The following is a 21559-nucleotide window of genomic DNA, read 5'->3' as shown; positions in this document are numbered from 1 at the left end:
CATAGCTGAGAGGAGCAAATGATAATCCACAATTACTTATATTCCTATAAGATTTAATGAAACCCTTTAGGTCATTCTAGATTCTGGTTTATCTTAGGCATGCATGCAGGCCTATTCTGAAGACCAAACAAACCTGTTTAGTCTCAGCATTGACTAGAGATATTCATTTGCTGAGAAATTATTGTACTTATAGCCATCCTACCAACTTCTCTGAAATGCATAACTTCCAAATTACATTATGTATCCAACCAAACTGCTCGTGATCGATGGTAAGCACACATATGAAAGAGGAGCTGGGCTTGACTCCACCTTTGTCATTTCCTTAACCCTACCATAAGCCGACAAGAATATCAGCTATATTGGATCATTATGAAGGAGGAAACAGAAAAGAAATCCAAACAAAAAACTGCCTGTCCACCAGGGCAGCCATTGTTTCAAAGCTAAGACAAAGTTTAAGAATGATCAAGCATGCAGTTTGTTTAGATCCACACTGCACTTTCCACTGAAAAGCTGAGAGCTCCCATGTCTCAGACAAGAAGGGGCAAATGGAGCTGGGGACAGCATGGTACTGCGAGCACGAGATCATGTTGAGAGATGGGCGAGTTTGGCTTTGAAGCCGGACTCCCACCAGCAGTATGATCTTAATCAAATAACTTTAGCCTTCTCAACTACTACTCTCAGCTGTGGAATACGTGTCAGCATGTCTTCCCTTAGAGTGAAGCCTGGAACAGATAAATGGCAGTCCTACACAAGGGGGCTTCTCAGCAATGGCAGGTCCTGAGTGGTCTGTGCCGCTGAGTCTCTGAGTGCGGCTCCGACCTACATGGAATCTACGTTATCACTTGGATTGATGGGAGAGCTCTGTTGACAAAGTCTGATCATGGACAACCTCACTATTTTTATTACCACCACTTCTGCCGTTGGAGATTTGGAGACTAGAGGAGGGAAGGGCACACCTCTGTGCCTACAAACAGCTGAACTTTTCTAGGAATTCCTCTGAGATCTTGGCAAATGCAGGTACCTTTCAGAAGGTTAAGGACACCCTTGTCAGCACCCCCATTTGGGTAATCAAAATTTGCTCTGCCTGGCTATCCTTATCAGTGTGCAAAGCTATGCCCACAGGCTGATCAATTGTTCCACAGATGTTCTTTTATAACCCAAATACCAAGTCCAGAGCTTTCTATGACTGAAATCATGTTAATGTTGCTCCCCAAAACTTCCTAGACCAAAAGATCTATACTTTCTGGATAAACTTGTCTCGGATTTGTGCTTTCTAAGAGTAAATCCATTCACAGCAGGAAAATTTGGATACAGTGGGTAGTATTAGAGGATGTCCTGGTCAGAAAGGCAACTTTGTGCATTTGAACTGATCCTTGCAGATCGATAGCTATTTTTTAAAGTAAGCACTTAATATGTCAGCCACTGTATTAATTCTCTAACATTTTCCAGATATCTCCTTAATTTATTATTTATTTCATTCTTAAAACAACCCTCAAAGGTGGGAAATGAGCATATTTTCACAGGTGGGTTCCAAGGTTAGAATCATTTGAGAGAAATCCACTAGCTTTCTATGTGTTCTAACTAGAAATCACATTTATAGAATTTTTTTTTTACTTCAGTATGATATGCCTCCTAAGATGACCTTTTATACCACGTGCCTGAGGAATGAAAATAGCTCCCAGCTCTTAGCATCCTTGTGGAGGCTTCGCTCAGCTGTATTTGGGGTAGTGGGAAGCAAATACTCTCATAAGACCCTCTTGAAATTTCATGATGGAGACAAATAGATCCCCAAGATGACTGTGCGTCTTTAGAAAAGATCACCCGAGAATGACGCGAAGCTCAGCTGCAATTCCACAGCTCAGATTACTCTGAGAACATTTGCTTCCACGGCACCTGGACAGTGGAGAGAGAATTAACAAGAGGGGAAACTGATTTAGAAATAAGTCATTTAGAGGTTATTTTTTCCCCATTTTTTTCTTTTTCCAAGGTAACAGGCAATTGACTGGAAAGAAATGGCATCTCCACAGCTTGTTTGGGGGATTTTATCAGTGAAACTGAAGTGCAGTATGCAGTTCTTATCAAGATGGTCTCAACACGTCAAGACGCAATTACACCAGGACCAAACAAACACTCTGAGTGTTTGGGGGTGCCTTTCTGCCCCCACCTCAAAGTTCGCAAGTTTTCTTGTTTACCTTAGTAAACAGAGTCACTTCCATGAGCTCTGATTGATAAACCAACTAAACGGCATGCCCTGGGCTAGACAGTTCTGCTTTGGGGTTGATGGCAGGGGAATTTACTCAAAGACTGAAACTGAGACCCAAGCCTTGCACTGCACTGAATCTGATTTGTCAAGGATTCATAAGACCCTGTCATACTTTTCAATTTGAAAGGTGTTTATATTCAAATCCCTTGTTTCTCTTTTTTTCATTCAGAAAGGTCAATGTATAAAATGCTCAAGAGTCTGAGAAGGTAAGTGAGTTGCTCTGTTGGAGTTTGATCTGTGGTCCTCCACAGTTCCCTGTGCATTTGTCTCTGGGGAGTGAGAAAGTGGTGCTGGCCAAGCAGCAATGTTAGAATGTGGGGGGTCAGCAGAGCTCATGGATCCCCACGTAAAAATCCACGTGGCTTCAGGGAACGCATTTTCAAGACCACCAGATTATGAGAAAAGTCTCTTGCCTTTAAGAAGTCTCTAAGTCTCTAAGTCTAAAAGTTTCTAGGATTCTTTTCTCCGGAGCATCTTCCACCTTCCCAAGATGCATAGCAGCTGCTCCTACAGCATCCACCACCCTCACCTCTGCCTTCCCCAGCAATTAAAAAAATGATTCCTCTTTAAAATGTGAACCATAACATTTTACTTGAATATATTAAACCTCTGCAATTGCATGCATTCTACTTTATTAAGACATTTTAAACAAAAATAGAAGGCACATTTTTCTTACTAGAGGGGAAAAGAACAATGAATCGTGATATTACAATCCATTTACAGAAAAACTGCAACTTGAGAAAACTTTGACCACTGACTATGTTAGTGCGTGATAGTATTATGGCAAATGCCCTTATTTATCGAAAAGTAATCTGTAATTGATTAAGCATATAAGAAGCCTGATTGGGATTGATATTTCCATTCCCAAAGTCAATGTAATTGTTCACAAAAGTGAGGACTGTGAGACGCACCTTTGAAGAATCCCACAGTAATATAGAAACAAAACAATTATTTTTATTTTAAAAACTGGCATATTCTGAGTGCCTCATATTAAACCTCACTGACTTTAATCAGAGACTCTCAGTCTTCATGTTCCTGACATTTGGGGCTGCAGGGTAGTGGCTGGGGGTTGTGGCCATTCTATTCATTGTACGATATTGAGCAATATGATGTCCTTTACCTCCGTGCAGTCACTGACAGTAGGACTCCCTTACTTGTGACGATAAAAAAAAATGGCTCTGGACATGACTACATTCTGAGAACTGTGGTTTTAAAAGAAGAAAACTCAAATTATGTGAGCTCACCTTCAACTTCCCAGACTGGGCGGGGCATTTTTTTTTTTTGCATGCAAGATAATAGAGTTGTTTAATTTGATATGAATTAAGAGATGTGCAAGGGCCTGAACCCCAAAAGCTTTCCCTGAAATCACACTAAAATTTTGTTTTCCTTGGGGCTAACCATTGATTGGATGTTGGCATGGGATTTGTTAAAGGTGCAGGGACTCTGGATGTAGGGAGAGCGTCATTCAACCCTCAGTAGGACTCTGCTTTCAGGAGAGACTAGGGTAACTGTCCGTGAGGCCAATGCAAGGTGAAAAATTCCCTTGCTCACTACACACATTTCACTTGCTTACATGTTCCCTAGCATGTTTCTCAACAAAAAATGACAAGTCAAACCAAATCCCCAGAGTATATCTATCTTAGAATGCCAGATAGTTGCAAGCCGCCACCTCCCAGCCAGGAACTCCAAAGGTTCCTTAGCTTCTTTCTCCTTAGGGTTGTACCCTATAATTCAGGAGCAGACTAGGAAACAAGAAGGCATCAGAAGCAAGGAAAGTGCTGGAGAGAAGCACACGGCCAGAGTCAGGGGGCCATGGAAGATCTGTAGCAAGCTCACTGGACAGACCTGAGAAGACTTCCCGAGGACAGGAAGGGCTGGGTAGTAAAGAACAGGTGCATTTTCTCAAGAGAGGATGTTGCTGCAGAGGTCAAAGCAGTGTGCATGGCGATATATAAAGTTAGAGCCTCAGAGACCAGATCCCGAGGTCTGTCGCACGTTGGGGACTTGGTCTGTATTTCATCCAGAGTCTTAGGGACCCAATGGGATACTCTGGTCAAGAAACAAGCTGAGTAGCTTTTAAAATGAATACAGCAAAAGTTACAGCGGAAAGGAACAGGGGCAGGAAAGAAAGCTTGGTTCCTCTTAACTCCCAATCATTTCTTTTATGTTTCAGGACTGCATTTGCCCAAACCACCATGACCAAGCCCCATTCCTCTCCAGCTTGTGGACCTCTCTCTTGCGGGCAGCCTGAAAACCACACCCAGCTTGTTTCTCAGCATGTGAATCTTACTGACCCTGTGGATCTTACTGATTCCTTGCTAATGAAAACTTAAGCAGCATTTCATTTTGGAAGGGGCGGTCGCATGCTTGGCCTGATGGCAATTTGATAGATTAACCAAAGCGAAATTGCTTTGCTTTCCCATCAGAAGCCAGACCCACATTGACATTGTCTTTAGTTTTCCATACAGTGTCAAAGTCAGTGCCGCCAAAGTAAGTAAAGTGGTGGCAATAGCCAAGAATTCCCTGGGGTATCTGACCATGTCAGACATTTTTGGAAAGAAGACATGTAGCAATGGCCAAGTAGGACTACCTGGTGTCATCAGCCACTTTCAATCTATTTGAATATTTGCTATTGATGCTTCCAGAACATCAGCACTGTTTATAAATAGAATACTTGCCAGTCTCTCTTCCCAAGTGCACAAACCACGTTTAAATTCAAATTATTCATCTCCTACAGCCAAAAATGTCTTAAATAGACAACAAAGCAATGGCTAACTGTTTTATTGTGAGTCAAGAGATTTCAGGTTTTTCCCCTCTATTTGCATCAGTCGGAAACGCCAATGACCTTTTCCAAACCCAGCTTAATTGTAAAATATTTCAAACATTAAAAAGCTTTTAAAATACTGTACTGAACTTTACCCCTTATGTAGCATTAACAAGACCTTTTCCAATGACTTCAGCGCTTTGTTTTAAATAAGGTACATTAAAAAATAATTTCCCCTCTGGCTTCTCCAGTCCTTCCTTCCCCTTCTCCTCAGGACTCCCCAGCTCTGCCTTATATTTAGCTGTGGAAATCTGCATCTGCTGCCATCAGTTGCTGAACGAAGCCTCTCTGGTCTCTGATGATGTGTTCTGGTCCTAGCACATCCTATAGCCATGGCAACCTGTAAATTGGAGGTTTTGTGTCTGGGTTAGTGTCCCAATCCCTCTACATGAAGCCTTGCCTAGTTACAGAAGATAGCTTCGTGTCCCCCATTACCAACAGTCATAGCTAGTGCCACCCTGTAGTTTCCATTGCAATAGATTTCTACCTCACTCCCAAATTGCCCCTCCCCCCAGTTCTGGTTGCTTCTCCCAGTATTCTCTGCCTCCATCCCCCACCTCCTGATCCCTCCTGTTCATTTTTTCCACTGGCCTACAGACTACCTGCAAAATTTATATAATTTCCTATTCCCAAGAAGATGCTTGTATCCACTCTTAAACCCCCCTTTTACTTAGCCTCATGGGTCTGTGGATTGTAGCATGATTTTCTACTATCAACTTATGAGTATATGTCGTGTTTGTCTTTCTGAGTCTGAGTTACCTCACTCAGGATGATTTTTTTTTCTAGTTACAGCCATTTGCCAGAAAATTTCATAATGTCATTTTTTGACAGTTGCATAATACTCCATGAGGACATGCCCTACAGAATCCAAGTGGACTCACAGAAGTCAGGGAACCTGTATGGGTCTGACCTAGGTCCTCCATATATATGTGATACTGTAGCTTGGTGTTCTTGTGGGGTTCCTAACAGTGGGAATGGGGGCTGTCTCTGATTCTTTTGTCTAATGTGGGACTCTTTTCCTCCTACTGGGTTGCCTTGTCCAATTTCGATGTGAGCATGTGTGCCTGGTTGTATTGTAGCTTGCTATGCCACTGGATGATGTCACTGGGAGGCCTGCTCTTTTCTGAGGGGAGGTGAAGGGGGGCTGGATCTGAGGGAAAGGAGAAGTGGGCGAGGAGAGACCTAGGGAAGGGGAGGGAGGATGTAATATATGAGAGAAGAATAGAAAGGGGGAAATTCCACCCTCAGCACTCCTTCCTTACTCTCAGACATAACCTTCCAAACCCCAGGGCTGCTGGGAAGTGCTTCTGCTCAACACATGTTCACATCAACAGCATAGAGTCTTGGTTAGGATGTTGTGAGAATTTAAATAAGTGATCCATATTTAGAGACACCCAGGGCCACTGAGATGATTTAACAGATGAAAGTGATTCTAAGCAGGCCTGAAAGCCTGAGTTTGAATCTCAGAATCCACAGTGGAAGAAAAGAATAGACCCCTGGAAGTTATCTTCTCACCTTCACATGTGCACTTTGATCACATACTGGTGCCTGCTCATATATACACCCTCACACACACACACACACACACACACACACACACACACACACTCACTCACATGCACATGCACAGGCACATGCACATGCACACATGCACACACACACACATGCAAACACACCCACACCCACCCACACACACATGCACACTCACAGGCACAGGCACATGCAAACGCACACATGCACACACACGCACATGCACACATACACACGCACATGCACACACACATGCACAAAAGCTTGTTTCTGCGTTCTCTATTTTGTGGGTCATTTTTTCGTCTCCATCAGTAATATCTATCACTCATCAATCTAGCTTTATTCTGACTGTCTTGTGATTTACCTACCAAGTGAGGATTTTAGAGTGTCTTAGGGTTCCTACAACTTTGATGAACCACTACGACCAAAAGGCATGTTGCGAAGGAAAGGGATACTTCCACATTGCTGTTCATCACCAAAGGAAGTCAGGACAAAAACTCAAGCAGGGCAGAAACATGGCGGCAAGAGCTGATGCAGAGGTCATGGAGCGTGCTTCTTACTGTCCACTTTTAAACACCTTGCTCAGCCTGCTCTCTTATTGAACCCAGGACCACCAGCCCAGGGACAGCATACACACCATGAGTCAAGCACTAATTGAGAAAATTCCTTACAGCTGGATCTCATGAAGGCACTTTCTCAACTGAGGTTCCTATCTCTCTGATGACTCTAATTTGTGTCAAATTAACGCCCCAAATCGGCCAGTAGATAGGGTCACTTGTATATTGATAGTGCATGAAAGACTGTCTTAGCATGCCAGGGGCGATGGAAGTTGGTTAGATGTGTTCCCAGATTGTCTGCAATTTCTAGGAGATAACCTTGTGGAAGGACAGCAGGTGGCCTTTAATGGTGAAAGTGGTCCCCTCATGGATGGCTGGTGAGGAAAGAAGGATTTCAGTTTTCTAATGAGAAAGAACTTGACTCGGTTCATGGCCATGTGTACCGAGACTCCAGAAAGACCAGAAAGGAACAATAATAGCTCTGCTGATTTCAGCTCTGTGAAACTCTGTACAAAGAATCGTATCTAGACTTAGACTTCTTTTTTGGTGGATGGATGTGGCAAGCCTTTACTATGTCTCTCAGGCTGGACTTGAACTCACTGTGTAGCTCTGACTTTGAACTTACAGAAATCTTCCTGCTTTAGCTTCCCAAGTTTTGAGTTTATGGGCATGTGCCCCGCCATGCCCAGCTTATATGTGGACTTCTGATATACTCAAACTATGAGATAATTAATGGTGTTCTCAAACGATGCTGCTAAGTCTGTGACAATATTTATATAACAATCAAAAGTTGGTATATAGCTTAACACCATAGGTGGAAACTAGCTGGTGATGGTTATGATTCAGGCCCAAATCTATACTTAATGTAAAATCTTTTTACTTCCCCTTTTTCTTTTTTCTTTTTTTCAATATGTTCTTTATTTGCATTTCAGATGATTTCCCCTTTCCTGGATCCCCACTGCCCTGAAAGTCCCATAAGCCCTCTTCCCTCCCCCTATTCCCCAATCAACCCCTCCCCACTTTCCTGGCCTGGTATTCCCCTACACTGCTGCATTGAGCTTTTCCAGGACCAGGGTCCTCTCCTTCCTTCTTCTTGGACATCATTTGATATGTGAATTGTTTCTTGGGTATTCCGAGCTTCTGGGCTAATATATCCGCTTATCAGTGAGTGCAGGAACTACAACCATCCAATGGAAAAAAAGATAGCCTTTTCATGGTGCTGATTCAACTGGAGGTCAGCATGCAGAAGAATGCAAATTGATCCATTCTTATCTCCTTGTACTAAGCCCAAGTCCGAGTGGATCAAGGACATCCACATAAAACCAGAAAAGAAACTGGGGAAGAGCCTTGTGCACATGGGCACGTGGGAAAATTTCCTGAACAGAACACCAATAGCTTATGCTCTAAGATCAAGAATTGACAAGTGGGACCTCATAAAATTACAAAGTTTCTGAAAAGCAAAGGACACTGTCAAAAGGACAAAACGGCAGCCAACAAATTGGGAAAAGATCTTTACCAACCCTGCATCTGACAGAGGGCTAATATCCAAGATATACAAAGAACCCAAGAAGGTAGACCCCAGAGAGCCAAATAACCCTATTAAAAAATGGGGTACAAAACTAAACAAAGAATTTTCACCTGAGGACTATGGAATGGCTGAGAAGCACCTAAAGAAATGTTCAACATCCTTAGTCATCAGGGAAATGCAAATCAAAACAACCCTGAGATTTCACCTCACACTAGGCAGAATGGCTAAGATCAAAAAGGAGAAAACAGGTGCTGGTGAGGATGTGGAGAAAGAGGAACACTCCTCCACTGCTGGTGGGGTTGCAAGCTAGTACAACCACTCTGGAAATCAGTCTGGCGGTTCCTCAGAAAACTGGGCATGATACTACTGGAGGACCTCACTTCTTCTTTTTCAACCCCTGGAATCTATGATATACCAGTTTAGGCCTTGAGAAGTCCTAGATAGCTGTGATGGTTTATATATATATACTCAGCCCAGGGAGTAGCACTATTAGAAGATATGGCCCTGTTGGAGTAGGTGTGTTACTGTGGGTGTGGGCAATATGACCTTCATCCTAGCTGCCTGGAAGCCAATAGATGAAGGCTAGCAGCCTTCAGATGAAGATGTAGCACTCTCAGCTCCTTCTGTACCATGCTTGCCTAGATGCTGCTATGTTCCTGCCTTGATGATACTGGACTGAACCTCTGAGCCTGTAAGCCAGCCCCAATTAAACGTTGTTCTTATAAGAGTTGCCTTGGTCATGGTGTCTCTTCACAGCAGTAAAAGCCTAACAGACAACATGCCACCTTATGAAGTTTCCATGTGAGAAACTCTAAGCATGCCTACAGCAGGATAAAACTACCAATGGAAGAGAGACAAGTCAGGTTAACTGAATTCATCTGTGGACCAGCCAGACCTTGATTAAAAACCCATGAGTTAATTCAGCCAACACCAGAAGAAACAGCCAGCTGATCCCACCTCAAATTGCCAGCCCATATATTATGCATTTTTAATACTTACTGTTTTGAGCTACCAAATCTTTGTGTAGTTTATTAGACAACCAATGTAACTTTTTCAGATGTACTAATTCTGAAATAGGTGTGAAATACCCATGTATGTTCACCAATAAGTTTGTATTTTAGATCTGGATCATAGGAGAGCAAGTAAATTTTTAGGTAGAGATTTAGAAGTGATCAGCATCTGAAAACTTTTGATATCAAGGTGGTACTTGGGAAGTTTTATTTTCTAAAAAAAAAGTTTTTAATTATATGACAATTAGAATTCATGAAACTGTTCTTCACTTGATTCTGATAATATTGTTTTTGAGAGGCTGTTATGAACTAAATGATTAAAGAAATGCCTAAAAAAAATACCCTTAACCTTTAGGATTTCCCTGATTCCAGTTCTTTCACATAGTTCTGTCCTGTACCAAACTGTACATTTCATTTGTGTCCAAACGAAGATGGATCATCTGTATAAACTTCCTCTCATACAAATCTCAAGGGATATTGTGAGAAAATAGGTAGAAAGAATGTAAAATCCAGCAGAGGAGGAGGGAGACGTGAAATATTGTCTTCTGGACGTAATGAGCTATTACATGAATTTGTAGTAGCAGTGCCCACTTACATAAGCTCAAGTTGCACAAAATTCCTGCATGGGTTGGAATTGGTTTCTCAGACCTCCATCCCCCAACCCCAGCTGAGGAACTATTGGGAGCTGATGGTCAATGGGAAGAAAGAATATCATGTCATTGGAGTGGGGCTGTGGTATGGCTGCTGGTAGGTTCCCCTTCCAAAGTGAATAAGCCCATACCCATACACATATAGAAATCACTGATTGGTCTCAGCTAGTTATTAAATTTAAAGAAAAAATAAAGAAAATTAAATTGGGAGGGAGACGTGTTTAGTAGCTCTAGACGGGAACAGAAGGAAGGACTATGAACAAAGCACACTGTGTACACACATAAATTTTTCAAAGACTAGAAATAAAAGAAATTTTTACAGGGAATTTTTATTTTAATTAATAAAATTAATTTCTTACTGAGTTCATGTTATGAAGTTTTAATCATTCCTTTCAAAATGAATGTGTGGGGAAAATATTTAAATATGATCTTTCATTAGACCATTTTCACATTTATTTTTCTGTAGATTGGTAGACTACCTATCCAGTGTAGATATCATTTCCGTGGATGCTATGTGTCACTGGGAAAGCGATAAACCTGTCTGTGTCAAGTAATACAAATTACAAGGTCTTCTCTTAGGCCTTCATGATAACCCTATTGAGATTTCATGATAACCCTATTGAGATGTCAATTGATTATCAAGCTAATGAAAATCTAGAATCACTGACGAGATAAACCTCTGGGCTCATCTGTGAGGGGTTATCTGGTTTAGATTAATTGAGATGGAGAGACCCACCCTATATGCATATGTTGCTATTCTATGCCGAGATCCTGGACTTAATAAAAAGAAGAGATCTAGATGAGCATACAGGTCTACTGCTCTCTGTTTCTTGGCTACCGACCTATTTAGCAGGCAGTCTCCAACTCCTGTCGCAGTAGCCTGTCACCATAATGTACTGTACCCTGTGGCTGTGAAGCAAACTTAAAACCATTCCTTTCTTAACTTGCTTTTATCAGGCCCCTGTCACACCAACGAGACAAAGAACTCATACAGCTCTGAAGCTGGCACTAGAATTACTGTCACGCTCTCTGTCTGGAAATGGAGACTCCTACTCCAAGAAGACACTCAAGCTCAGCTAAAAGGCAGTGCAGTATTAGATGTTCAACTCAAAGGGGTTTTGAACTACTCACCCCATGCCTCCCCCAGAAGACTTATTCTCTATACAACTTGTTTTCTTCTCACCAAAAGTCTTACCGATGCCCCGCCACCAACCTCCTTTAAAAAGAGTCTGTCCTCAACATAGTTTGTATGAATTATTCGACCCTGTCTGAAATCCTTTGGCTACCATTCCACATGGCTCCAGAAATAGGGCAGAGCCAGCCTGCATTATGCTTCAGAATGAGTCACACCCGCCTATCTTGTCATCAGAAATGGCTATGAGTCTTCGTCTGCCCACAAACACTAATTAATGATCATCTAACTGTACTGTCAACTCCGTTTAATTTTGAGTGAGACCAGTTGTTTATTCCTTGGGCCAGCCAATAGCAATAGAGGAAGGTACTCATGCGTGCCATTGTCCGGTGGCTCTGGGCCTATGGCAGCCCAGTTTAATGGCCATTCAGAGCTCATTAGTGAGCAAATACACGAGGAGTGACCGCTCTGGTGCCACACGTTGAAACTAAATAGCTCCGCCAAACAGAATCGTTTCTGTTTCTGCTCACTTGTTGTGAAATTCTTTCAATGTCAACAAGTGGTCCTGTCGGCAGGAGCCCTCCATCTTGCCCAGCAGTTTTATCCGTTGCTCCCCTGAGCCAGACTTATGTTCTCCTCCATTGTCCAGACCTACAAAGGAGCCTGAGCAATCACAAAGCCTTCACAGCTATTCACCATCAGCTCACTGGACCTAGGGGCAAGCCTGCCCACCAAAGTCTGGGGTTGCCCGTGAGTATGGCCTGGTATATGTGACAGTAAGACACCACCCCCTGCGGCCCCTGTCTTGAGGATCTGGATAGCCAAGCTATATGAAGCTTGAGACCTTCATTTAACACACAACCAAAATTACAGAAAAATATACAAAATAGGCTATGAATACTTTTGGAGGTTGGCTTCATTTTTACTCCAGTGCACACTGCAGAGAAGGCGATGGGGGATTACTATTCAGAGCAGATATTGTCCCATCTGCATACATGAAGAATGGAAGGCTGGTTGGCACATTTCATTGGGGAGGGGTACTTTAAAATGCATAATTGAATTGTTCAAATCAAATTTAGGGGCCCCTGTCACAAATCATTACCTGCCTTTCTTCTATCTTCCCCTTGCTCTTCAAATGAATGCCTCATACACTGGCCTCCATTAGCTTAATTTGGTTGAGACATTTTCCAGCCCATATTATGAAAATGAGAGAGGAAAATGTTGACCAGGGGGCCATCTGTAGAGTGCTTTTGTTTAAAAAGAGTGTACATTAATTTGCATCTCCGTATTGCTTGAAAATACTTTCTAGATAATTTTAGATACTTGTAGAAAGTAGCTCAATACATTTCTCAGATTACTGCCTTTGATTTAATAATTCAGACTGGTGCTTCTATTCTAGTATAAAATTAACAGTTCTCTCTCTCTCTCTCTCTCTCTCTCTCTCTCTCTCTCTCTCTCTCTCTTATCTGATATGGGGTTTCTTTGTGTAGCTCTAGCTCTCCTAAAACTCCATAGACCAGTCTAGCCTTGAACTAAGAGATTCACCTGCCTCTCTCTCTTCCCAGGGCTGGGATTAAGGTGTGCACCACCACACTCTACTAAAATTAAAATTGAAAGTATCCTTAGCTTTATACTCTTGACACAAAGTCTGTGTGAAAATGGTAAAAGTCCTTATTTGTTGACCAATGTTTCCCTTAGTGAAGGCTACTATGTATGGTGTGAAATGGTATGTTCTCACTCATATTTTGCAGGAGCTGCTGTGAAATCAAACCACCTCCCAGCACACCAGCTTGCAATACTCAAATTTTAATTCATTGATTACTTCTTTCTTTTTTTTTTTAATTTTTTTTTTATTTTTTTTTTTATTTTTTTTTTTATTATTCGATATAATTTATTTACATTTCAAATGATTTCCCCTTTTCTAGCCCCCCCACTCCCCGAAAGTCCCGCAAGCCCCCTTCTCTTCCCCTGTCCTCCCACCCACCCCTTCCCACTTCCCCGTTCTGGTTTTGCTGAATACTGTTTCACTGAGTCTTTCCAGAACCAGGGGCCACTCCTCCTTTCTTCTTGTACCTCATTTGATGTGTGGATTATGTTTTGGGTATTCCAGTTTTCTAGGTTAATATCCACTTATTAGTGAGTGCATACCATGATTCACCTTTTGAGTCTGGGTTACCTCACTTAGTATGATATTCTCTAGCTCCATCCATTTGCCTAAGAATTTCATGAATTCATTGTTTCTAATGGCTGAATAGTACTCCATTGTGTAGATATACCACATTTTTTGCATCCACTCTTCTGTTGAGGGATACCTGGGTTCTTTCCAGCATCTGGCAATTACAAATAGGGCTGCTATGAACATAGTAGAACATGTATCCTTATTACATGGTGGGGAGTCTTCTGGGTATATGCCCAGGAGTGGTATAGCAGGATCTTCTGGAAGTAAGGTGCCCAGTTTTCGGAGGAACCGCCAGAGTGATTTCCAGAGTGGTTGTACCAATTTGCAACCCCACCAGCAGTGGAGGAGTGTTCCTCTTTCTCCACACCCTCTCCAACACCTGCTGTCTCCTGATTTTTTAATCTTAGCCATTCTGACTGGTGTAAGATGAAATCTTAGGGTTGTTTTGATTTGCATTTCCCTAATGACTAATGAAGTTGAGCATTTTTTAAGATGCTTCTCCGCCATCCGAAGTTCTTCAGGTGAGAATTCTTTGTTTAACTCTGTACCCCATTTTTTAAGATTACTTCTTTCTTTAAAGTAAGTCATCTTCCAACTTCTGGGTGAGTGAATGAAAATAAAACTAAGATAGAAGAAAGAAGGAGAACGAGGAAGAGGAGGAGGAAGAGAGAAGAAGGAGATGATGATGTTGATGAATGCATTAAATGCTCATACATAATTCAATTCAGAACAGCTTTTAAAAATACATTTTAGTAACTGTACTAATCCTTAAGAAAGTGTACTTTAGGGCTGGAGAGATGGCTCAGCCATTAAAGGCTAGGCTCACAACCAAATATATAAGAAAGTGTACTTCAGTAGCAAACTGGCACAGTGGTGATTTGTCTACTAAATTCTCACAGTAAAGCTGAGAGATAGCTCAGGTAAGCATGAGGACCTAGGATCAAATCCCCCACATTAAAAAAAAAAAGTGTGATTGTAGCCCTAGAGCTGGAGGAGGGAGTGCAAAATAAATATTTAAACAGTTCTGTGTACTAAGTATTTAGAGTGAACAAATTTAACAGGTGTTTATATCCACTGCTCCGTAGCAACTTAGAAAAATACACCTACACCTAATTTTTTAATTTAATTCTTATAAAATCATAATTACGAACATGAAGAAGCTGGTCTGGGTGATAAGAGAGACAGCCTAAGCCCCCTGTGTGCCAGGGATGTAAGAAGACTCCCTGCAGTGACCCAGTGGCCTTGCCTTTCTTGTCTTGGAGGAACTTTATCCCAACAAAAAGCTTCCCTCCCTTAAGTCATTTCTATCAGATATTCTTTCACAGTGACCAGAAAATGAACTAAAAGATCTAAGAAGGAGAAAAATGGTCAAAGGTAGAAATTTGAGAAAAGCCTTAGGGTCAGAAACATTGGCCAGTGGTTGGAAGCTCATACTGGTCTTACAGACGACACATTCGTTCCTGGTACATACACTGTGTGTCTCACAGCCACCTGTAATTCTGGCTCTAAGAGATGCCACATCTCTGCCCTCCTTTGAGCTCTGTACATACCCTAGCACAGACATACATGCATACATATGATTGAAAATGAAAATAATTATTAAAAAGGAAAGCTGTATGTGTGGGGTACAGGATGTACTGGGAGCAGCCAGAGAATGTTAAGCAGAAAGTTGGAAACTGGCCTGGTGAGCCATCATGGATGTCAGATTAAGTGCTCCTGGACAGAAAGATAAAGACTGGTTCATGCTATACCAAGGTCACAGATCTTGAGTAGCAAGGCCACTCAGATGTCCTTGTAATAGTCTGTGCAAACAAACCAGTTGTTTCAATGTGTGATTATCTCTTGATAAACTATTTCTAAAACTTCGATGAAGGCTGGGGAAATGTTTCATTGGTGTTTTATGGTATTTATGGTATTTTGTAAATATCAAGCAGGTAGATTGGAACTGGGTGTGGGAAGCTACTCTGTATTACTTACTCTAAGGTCAACTAATAAATGTCTCCTTTGGAGGAAGAGTTGTGACTTGCTGTAAAAGATGTCTTATTTCACTATTAGAGCTATAGGAATGGTGTCTCTGTAATTTGATGTCTGTTGATGTAGTGGTGTCTATTCCATGTTGTAATATCAAAAGAAGTAGAAATCAAACTTGCAGCTAAGTTAGTGTACTGGCTGGTTTTGTGTGTCAACTTGACACAGGCTGGAGTTATCACAGAGAAAGGAGTTTCAGTTGGGGAAGTGCCTCCATGAGATCTAACTGTGGAGCATTTTCTCAATTAGTGATCAAGTGGGGAGGGCCCCTTATGGGTGGTACCATCTCTGGGCTGGTAGTCTTGGGTTCTATAAGAGAACAGACTGGGCAAGCCAGGGGAAGCAAGACAATAAGAAACATCCCTCCATGGCCTCTGCATCAGCTCCTACTTCCTGACCTGCTTGAGTTCTAGTCCTGACTCCTTTTGGTGATCAACAGCAATGTGGAAGGTGTAAGCTGAATAAACCCTGTCCTCCCCAACTTGCTTCTTGGTCATGATGTTTGTGCAGGAATAGAAACCCTGACTAAGACAGTTAGGTCAATAAAGTCCAAAGTTCATAATAATACCTCCTCCTGTGTGTGAGGAACTTGAGCTTAGTTCTGTCTCTTGTTTGTAGCCTGCATCTTCAAACCCATCCAGGGAAGAACATATTCCCTAGGAAATGAGGGCAATAACCAACTCATTGCTTCTTCCTCTATCCTAAAATCACTGAGACCTGTGGCTATAAGAGAGCTTTCCTGTGTCCAGTAGCCGCTAAGGGACACAGAATGCTCTTCATGGTGCCCCCAGCATATGCTAGCAATCAGAGAAAACTGTGCTCAATCAAAACCCACTTGTCTTAGGGGTTCTATTGCTGTGAAGAGACACCATGACCAAAACAAGTTTTATAAAGGACATTTCACTGGAGCTGGCTTACAGTTTAGAGGTTCAGCCCATTATTATCATGGCGGGCAGCATGGTGCTGTATAGGCAGACTTGATCCTGGAGAAAGAGCTGAGAGTTCTTCATCTTAATCCAAAGGCAACCAGGAGGAGAGTCTCTCTGCAGACAGTTAAGAGGAGGCTCGCTTTCTCATTGGATGGAACCTGAGCATAGGACCTCAAAGCCTAACCTCACAGGGACACACTTCCTCCAACAAGGCAACGCCCCCTAATAGCGCCACTTCCTATGGGCTAAGCATTCAAACACAAGAGTCTATGGAGGCCAAACCTATTCAAACGACCACACCCATACCATCCAAACAACACACGCGTGCACACACACGTGTACACACACACACACACACACACACACACCTGCTTTCCTTTGTCCTTTTTCTTCTTTCCAATGCTATGGTGACTTGCCATCATCGCATCTGTCACAAACAACACTTAGGATGTCCAGCCTCAGGACCCTCTGCACTCAAATACGACAGACCAATAGAAGAAATGATTTAAAGGAGACGTTTCCTCCAGTCTTGTAAGAAAACAACCCTTTACAATCAATGATAAGACTCGTCGCAGGAGTATAGTGACCTCAGATGAAGCACATTGCTCTTGCCTGCGTCTTTAAAAGCTAAGGATGGATGAGAACTCAGCCGTCTGTGAAGACGAGGGCTCTCTAGCCTTGATAACTGACACAGGGAGACGAGAATCTTTCCCTTCGTTATAATAATGCATGTGCTGCCAGCCACAGAATAGCTTCCCAGATATTCACATTTTCTTTTCTTAGCGCAGGGACTTTTATAGGTGGGATTTTATATTTCTTCTGTTTCATGCTCCGGTTTGCTCCTTTTCCCAAATCAGAGACGATAGCTCCCTTAGCATTTTTATAATACTCAATACAAACCAGAAAACAAGGATAAGGTATAAGAACAATAAAACTGCTTTGTAACTCCAAAGAACATTTTGTTCTTGTATCCTTTTTTAAAAAATTTTTATTTAAGACAGGGAGCAGGGAGAAAGGAAAAAAAAAAACTTCAGAGGAGTAAACCTGAGACACTGATTCAAGAGCCAGACAGTTCAATGAACAGGATAATCGGGGTAGTTTTTGACAGGTGCGGCTGCCTGCCTATAGCTGGCATATAATCATTACCATTTTAATAAGGCTCTAATAGGGGGGCTGATCATTCAATGGGGTGTGAGGATCCTAATTCAGCTCCCAATCCCACATGAATGTGCTAGAATTTGCAGGCTTTGTTTTCTTCTTTTGTACCTCTGAATGCCAATAATTACTGGCTATAGATTCAAAAATTCTTAGAACTGGAAGCTAAATTAGCTCTCCTAATACTGCACAAGAATGTCAATACTCATGAAAAAGGAAGCAAGTGGGTTTTTTGTATTCTTTTATTTTTTTTTCACACTTGTAGGCATTGTGAAGACCAGCAGTTGAAGTGGGCTGGCTTACAGCATGAATAATGACATTACTGTCTCTCTCCATGAAGAGCCCTCCCCGTTATGGGAACAAAAAGTTACCCATTGGCCCCGAATGAGATGTCTTCTCAAATCACACTTTGCTTATTAGGATTCTGTGTTTCTTATGGTGAAAGGATCCACATCATTTCATAACTCTTCTTTGAGATATAGATGTTTCCCTGAAAGAGAACGAAATCTGCTTCAACCATTTCGAAGCTCATTTCCAAAGAGTGTTTTCACAGTTCAGCTACCTGCCTCACAGGTAGACTTACAATTGCTGCTGTCGTAACATTGGACACCATCGTTTAGACAGCACAGCGTGTGAGATGCTTTCCTCTGTGGTGTATAATACTTTATATTTCATTTACTGCTTCAATACTTCTAGGAAGAGGGTGTAATTTTTTTAAAGGGCCATTTGAGAGACTTCCTGAGCAATGACATAGTCATTAAAGTCACATGACCAGTAAGTGCTGGGGGCAAGAATTCAGTCTTCCTACATAGCACGATTGTATTCGGCTTGTGTTTCTTATGGGTAGCCATTGTCTTCTTCAGAACTCCCCAGACCTGTACACGTAATTCAGGGGTTGGTGTAGCTTATACCAAACTTTATATAATGTTATAAGTTGTCATAGCCATTTATTTCTCCTTTGTCCCCAGAAATGTACCTCTTTAGAGCTACAAAACCTAACTGGCATGACGCTCTGGTTGGTACCCAGAACAGGCTTCTAAACATGTTTTGGTTCCTTCCTTTGTGCACAGGCCTCCCTAACTAAGAGAGTAGCAAAATGGTGAGAAGACAGGCAAAAATATTCAGGTGTCCTCAGTCATTATAGGTTCTCCCCCAAAATGTAGTGTTTATCTGCTGAAAAAATGCTACACCGTGTGCTTTGGGGTTCCATGCCAGAAGATGCTCCTGCTGGTCTCTATCAGTGTGTGAGGGTAGGCAAGCATACTGACTACTATTGTCAGGTTATGGATTTGTGACATACCTCAGGGCATTTCTGACTAAGCAATTTATGGTTTTGGAAACAATAATACTGAAAGTCAGAGAGCTCGTGTCTTGACTAAAGTCATGCAGTGGGACCAGAGACCCAGCTCCAATTTTTATGATGCTAAAGAATTATTTCTGGAAACCTTTAAAACAACACACACACACACACACACACACACACACACACACACACACACACACCAGCATCCACCCTATATGAGGCATCATCAGATTAAAAAAAAAGATAGGATTTATACTTGAATGAAAGTTTGGACTCTAATTAACAGCTTGCCAACAGGCAATCTGAACAGAAAGAAGATATATTATTTAAACGTTGTTCTGAATGATATTAAATACTTGTTTCCCCCAGAGTATGCTTGACTATCACTCAATGCAACACTGCTTTAGGTAGCTAAAATTACCTGGAAATTTCTCAGTAAAGCAAATATATACACAAAGCAAATATACATAAAGCATATATATATATCCACATATATCAGTATATCTACATATCAATATATCTATATCTCCATCTTCATCTTTATCTCTATATGGTTTCTCAGTTTGTATAAGGATCTCCAGAGCAGCTGAGGAAAGTGTTATATAGTTATATATAGCTCAGGCTCACTCATGAAATTGTTGTCAACATGTCAGCTAAGGCTGTTGCCACCTGACCATTTGTGTGGGGCTGAAAATACGTTTGGAAGTTGTATCTTTCCCATGGTGTCCGGGCAAGGCTTCAGAATCTCTTCACAAAGTTGTGTAAGTTTCCACACGATAGGATAACCACTTCCCCTAGAACCCTGGGACTCAGGGAAATAGGAGGATATTGCTGTTTGCAATATCTCTACTAACCTTGCCTTGGACGTCACATGCCATAACCTCTTAGATATAGTCAGTTTCATAGGTCAGCCCCATTCAGGGTGTCTCAGAAGCAGCAGAAGAAAATCACAGGACCATCTCAGAGCTGTTACCATGGATTCCAAGACAGACACCCCGAGCTAGCAATATCTGTGGATTTTTGTTGGAAACAGGAAAGGAGGCATTTCCATGCAACTGGGTAAGCCAATGGCTAAGTCTCCATGTAACGAGCAGAGACCTGGGAAAGGCTATCTGAGCTGTCTCTAAGTGGGTCTTGTTCGTGCCCCATCCAGAGCAAGAGAAGATGGAGTTGCCATCTGGCCCCTCTTCCCTTCAACTTTTTGACAAAATTGATGGGTCCCTGCTACCTGAAGCTTGCTAACAGCAATGAAAAACAGAGCTAGAGTGGACCCTGTGCAATTTCCCTGTTCTCTTCACAGAGGGGTGTTACAAATGCCACTTGAGAATACAGAAAATTCTGGCATCCTATATGTGCATGTCCTCATTTTTAATAGGTGGGGAAATTTTGTTTGTCGAGATTGTCTCCATTGGCTTGTTCCCTGAGGGTTAAGAACTTAAAATCCCCACCCAGTGAAGAGAAGGACATGCTGGCCAAGGGCAAGTAGCCAAGTATATACATGTTAGCACTACACTAGTCACGCTGTCTGCTACTGTCACACTAGAGACTGCAGAGATCCTTGTTTTATAAGATTCTGCTTAGAGCTGAATTTTAATCATGACGTTTTGAATAAAGGTGTTACATTCATGAAAGAGATGGATACAACAACCATGCCTGACCTGGTATGGAATATCACGACTGGGAAAGATGATCAAAGATAAAATATCATCTGGATACGGTGGTACACTGTGATCTCAGCCCTGGGAAGACTGAAGCAAGTGTGTTATTAGTTGAAGGTCACATTAGGACTTCGTAGTGAGACCTTGGGTGTTGAGGGAGATGCTGGGAGTGAGAGAAAAGCTCTCCTAGATGGGATTTCTTAAGCAGGGCTGTCATAGCATGTGGATCGTGATAATTGCTCAGTAAATGTTAAAATAAGTCACCACTGTGCTTGCATAAGCCAAAACAGGTAACTTTTTTTTAAATGCTTATTAATTACCAGCCTTAGAGAAGCTCCAGGATCAATCAAGAATTCAAACGTCAAACATGGGAACTTCCCCTCCAACCCCCACTTAAAACATTAAGATTCCCCAAAGTCACTGTAGTCCACTGGGATCTAAGGAAGATTTCTTGTTTTTAATAGAATCATGTAATTCGTGAACAGATATTGTTAGTAAGGTTTTTTTTGTTTGTTTGTTTGTTTTGTTTTCATTCTAACAGAAGAGCCATAGGCTATTTTTGTTCTTTCCATCTGTATACTGGGTTGGATGTGCATTCGGAGGTTATGTAATGTGTTGCAGTCAAGAACTGGGAAAGCAGAAACAGTCCTGGGATTATCAATGCAATGAGCCCGGAACCTCTCAGTTTGATAACATCCCCAAGTTTTCTACCTGTGTACGGAAAGAGACCTCGGTTGCTGGCTTTCCAACGTTTGGGTTTGTGGATATGACCTTCAGTAGCAAGTTTCACCCTCCCTGCTGCTTCCAAATTGG

This window comes from Apodemus sylvaticus, chromosome 20, assembly GCF_947179515.1.
Source record: "Apodemus sylvaticus chromosome 20, mApoSyl1.1, whole genome shotgun sequence".
NCBI lineage: Eukaryota > Metazoa > Chordata > Mammalia > Rodentia > Muridae > Apodemus > Apodemus sylvaticus.
This window is presented reverse-complemented; position numbering follows the sequence as displayed.